At 34.4% G+C, this 5,126-nt stretch overlaps 1 non-coding gene across 1 annotated transcript; it reads right to left on the bottom strand.

Moving 5' to 3' along the window:
• Window positions 1-837: 837 nt before the first annotated feature.
• LOC114005374 (U6 spliceosomal RNA) lies at window positions 838-944 on the bottom strand. The gene has a single exon (XR_003547234.1). It is a non-coding gene; the product is annotated as a U6 spliceosomal RNA (small nuclear RNA).
• Window positions 945-5,126: the final 4,182 nt, after the last annotated feature.

Here is a 5,126-nt window from a genome sequence, read left to right as displayed (position 1 = left end):
ACATGCACTGACTGTCAAGAAACAGAGACAGCGAGAGAAAGAAGGAATATGAGAAATCACCTTCCAGGGGTTGGCCATGCCTCAAACCCTTTTCCTCCATTCTCCTCTCAAGAATTTGAGCATACATGCACATGCTCTTGGCATTATTTTCATGCCAGCTAGTCTCAGACTTGAACCATGGAGCTGGGTACTGGGATCCAACCGCCTTAACCTCTACACCACCTGATGGTCCTATGACTTACACTTTTAATAGCATCAGAAAAGTGTGCTGAGGAGTGATATGAAATCATTTAGATGGGCCTAGCCTTGGTGGCACAGGAAGTAGTGTGCCAACTGCAGTGCTGGAAGCCATGGTTGAGTACCCAGAAACAGTAGTCAGTCATGTGACAAGATCCCAATGAACTGGATGGCTGGGAAGAGGGAACTACTGTGTGCCAGGATCTGGGGAGAGGACCTATTTCTCACATGAATAACCAAAACGAAATTTCAAAAGTTTTTTAGAAAGTATTATTTGGATGGAGTACACTCTTGGACATCGCTTGCAAAAACACTGCTGTTTGTAAATAACACTAAAAAAGTAAATAAAAAACCAAAACAACAACAACAAAAAAACCACTGCCACTAAAATGATGAAACTCTCTTTTCTCTAACAACCTCTGCTTTACTTTCTGGTTCATATATTCTTTCTTTGGGTGGTTAATATATTAAATTGGGTTAATTCAAACATTACTTACTAGCTTAAAGATATTCTACTTTCAGATTTGCTCTATCTTTTGAAAATCATGTATTGATTTATAGATTAAAACTAAAAAAAAAAACACCTGTTTTTTTGTTTTTTTTAATATGGAACGCTTCATGAATTTGTGCGTCATCCTTGCACAGGGGCCATGCTAATCTTCTCTGTATCATTCCAGTTTTAGTATATGTGCTGCTGAAGCGAGCACAACACTGTTTTTTGAAAACACCTAATTTTTTCCACCTCCTCCTTATACAACTATGGTTAGAAAGGATTCAATACATGTAATAATGTAATGTAAAGTAGTTTAGGTCTTTGATAGTTCATTATGAGATTAATATTTCACTAGGCATTTACATAATTTCCTGTTCTAATATTTGTGTTTCAAGTATGTCACACTGTAAGGTACATTGTTGGTTCTTTCAGATTTTCAGTCAGGATATGCATTGTTATATGAACATACAAAATATGGCATTTTAAAAAATCTTTCAGTGACTTCATATCTGATGTCATTTTTCTTCGATCTTTGAGTGATCACACGTTTCTTTCTTGTCTATACATGGCAAATTGCCACCAGGTCTGGAACTCAAGCCATCAGCCATGTGGGAATCCAGTTCCTTAACCACCATACCAACTGCTGGCCTCCAAATCAACCATCTTTTATTTTATTTTAGCATTATTTATTTAATTTTATTTATTATTATTATCATCAATTTTTAATTTAAGCAGAGAGAGAGATACAGAGAAAGAGAAAGTGAGAAAGCAAGCCTCTAGGTCCAAGACTCAAATTATGGTCACCCACGTGCAAGTCCAGCACCCCAACCACCGCCCCTCTGCCAGATCAATTGTATTTTAAGGGAGGTTAAATAATGCTCATAATCACACATAATATATGGAGGAAATTACAGTTGAACCTAGAACTGTAGACTTTGGAAGCTACTTGATCTGTACAAAAATGACACCAAATGGTATTCTAGTAGATTGCAGAACTTAAATTTATTCTAATGAACTTCTCAGAAATAATGAATAAGAGAAAAAAATGAAAACCATGTTGCAGCTTTAATGAAATTGCTATGATTAGCAAATGTGGTAATTTTGGTTCTCATATTTATAAAACCATTCAGTATTAATTAAGTAGCAACTATGTGTCATATGGTAATCTTAAGAGTGAGAGTATTAGTGGCAAAAAAGAGAGACAAAGTTTCTATCTACATGTAACTGATATTCTGTTCAGGGTGAACTGGTAATAAAGAATATAAAAAATAAACAAAATAGTTGTGTACAATAATTAATAACAATAAAGTAAGAGTAGCTTCAGCAAGAGCCATTAATGGTTAGGAATGAGCAATGAGATTTTAAAGATTTCAGAATAATTTAGATATATACCTTGAAAATAACTTGACCAATCAGTTGTGGAGTCTGTAAGAGGTAACGTATGCATAGAAAATGTTTCAGTTCCTCTCACTTTTATCTGTGTCTAATACTCACCAATCAATATAACAATACTGCTTTTCAATTTTTCTTTAGTTATTTGAAATAATTACAGTATTGACTACACAAGTTAATTTTGTTTTCATTTGAAACACAATAATAGAATATGCTTAATATATAATGCCACTGTTAATGGCTAAGTCTGTAAGATTTTAGGAAAACATTAATTAAGATATTATCCTGGGTCAGTAGGTTGTGTGAAGGTTAAGGTGACTGGATCCCATACGGTCAAGTTCAGAGTTGGGATCTAGCGGCATGAAAATTATTCAGGGTTCCAGGGTGTGAATGCCCAAAATCCCAGAGAATAGAAGAGGAGAAAGGATTGTGGAATCCCCATCACTTCCACAAGTGTGATTTCTCACTTTCTATTTCTCTCTCTGTCTCTTGAGAGTGCTCATGCCCTATAGCAAAAATGAAATGTCAATGAAGGTATTACCCTATATGAATTCATTAATATATTATGGAATTAAAATATGAAAGCAGAGCATCTGTTGTCCCCACCAGCAGTTTATGTAATGCAAAGAATATGGAATAACCCTTATGCATTGACATTGAGTATCAAAAATGTGTTATTTTGATATTTTAAAATGAAATTTAGTAAATATGGAAAGTAATGAATAAAACCTCTGTAGCCTGGGATCTCCCATGGCTTACTTTTTCAAAAATCAAATAAAGATCCAGAGAGTGGTACAGTGCTTGAGAAAGTTGGGTCCCATGTACCTGACTGTGGGTTCATGTCTCAGACACTGCAGTGTGGTAAGTGTGCTCAAAATCCCAAGGAGAGAAAGAAGGAGAGTGAAGAAGAGAATGAAGGGAATTCAGCACAGCCATTCCCCCTGGGGAGTTCTTTAGTTGCAGGATTTATGGATTGCCAAGTTCATGTCCTGCGATGAGATCACAAAGAATTAGAAATATCATATCTACAATAGGAAAGAATTGTAAAGTGAAGTTTATTGAGAGAGAGGATAGTTCCATGAGTAGGGAGGAAAACCTGAAGAGAGTCACAAAGCAGAGTTGAGACTAGGGGGTTTTATCTAGCAGTTCAGGCAATGGGCTGGCTCTCTGATGAGACTATAGGCTTCAGGGGCCAGCAGGAGGCGTGGTGGTAACGCTACTGAGCTCTCACATGGTCAACTGTGGTTTGATTCTCAGACCTGAGGGTTTATTCTCTCACTTTCTCTCTCTCCTTCTCTCATCAAATTAAAAATAAACAAGCAAAAAAAAAAAAAAGAAACAAAGAAAATTTATTATTTTATGAAAAAGAAAGAAACAGAAAATGTACATGGTAGTCTATTACCCCATTCCTTGTTGGGTCAGCAGACCTATCTATCTTCTCTCTGTGCTTTTGTTAGAATATTGTTAGTAAATAGAAACTGTTGCCATTAGCTGTAGTTCTTTTGAGTGCTAATTAGCCAGCTCTTGGTTAAAACTTAGCCATTGCGAGTCCATCCTGAGTAAAGCTTACTGTCTCTCTTATGGATCTCTACCCTGCTTAAAAGTTTACTATCCCTATCTCCTGCCTTACTCTCTATTTCTCTCTGTCTTTGATGAGCACACAAAGACAAAGTATTTTATAAATCAAGGAAGAGCTTGAATATTTTTATGCATTTAAAATATAGAAAATTACACACATTTTACAATTAATTGCTATTTTTTAGAAATACTAGTGTAAGGGACTGGCAGGTGGCATGGTGGTTAAGGGCACTGGACTAACACATAGCCTACAGTGATTCAAGTCTCCCGAACTGGGTCACATGCTTTCTCACTTTCCCTCTTCTCTCTCTGTCTCTATCTGGTCGAATTGAAAATGTTAATGATAAATAAAGTTAAATAAAATAATCTTTTTTAAAAAAGAAATACTAGTGTAAACTAACAACTTTGGTTTTCAATAAATACCATGTAAAATATCTTAATTCACATTACCTTAATATTGTCCAGTAGATATTTTTTAGGAAACGTAGATGCAAAATATAAATTTTTAAATGTATGTATGTATTTATTTAATTTACATTTAATCACTATATATCTTTACAGTGTACAACATTGCATTTTCTAGCACTGATATGTTGCATGTCAGCCAAGACAAAGACATTACCATATATGTTAACATCAGCAAATAACTTCATTTTTGTGTCAATTAAACATATTGTTTTTTCCCCTGTTCCCTTCCCTTCTGCCCTCTATTATCAAAATATATATTTTAAAGAAAAAAAAGATGTTTTAAACCAAATGAATACTTTCTAAATATTCTGGAAGCAATTTGCTGGTATACTCTATATTTCATCAGAATTGGAAACCAGTCTTTTACTCCAGGAAATAAATTGAACATACAAAGAGCTATTAAACACTGTGAAACTGGTTTATTACAATTTTATTTAGCACAGGTGTCATGCTAATTATGAGATATTATGAGCATTCACAGGGGGGAAAGCAGAATACTCACAGGAAAGTATTGCTATTCTGCAAAATTGTCAATTAAATTAATCGTTACCTTTTGAAATCATAGTTTATCTTAAATTATAGAAACTAGTTTAAAAATAAGTGTGAGCACTAAAATAAACCGTATTAATTTTTAAAACAAGTGTTTATACATGGTTTATTTCTCAAAAGACTGTGCAAAAACAAATTCTAACTTAATTACAAAAGTTAATGTAAATTATGATACTACTCATGGAAAGACACTGACCACTTAGAAAACTGACATTTAATTACCTCTCTGTCTTACTGACTTAATATGTGTGGAATCAGGTTTCAGCTCCTACTGACTGTCTTAAATCATTTTGGGAAATACATTTTGCTAAGGCATGTGAACATGATCATATCCTTACTTTTGCTTTGGATAATTTCAGCAAATGCCATGTTAACTCAATGGAAATTATCAATGTAATACTGAGGAACC

Source organism: Tupaia chinensis, unplaced genomic scaffold (genome assembly GCF_000334495.1).
Source record: "Tupaia chinensis unplaced genomic scaffold, TupChi_1.0 Scaffold143696_1, whole genome shotgun sequence".
NCBI classification, from domain to species: Eukaryota; Metazoa; Chordata; class Mammalia; order Scandentia; family Tupaiidae; genus Tupaia; species Tupaia belangeri.
This window is presented reverse-complemented; position numbering and strand designations above follow the sequence as displayed.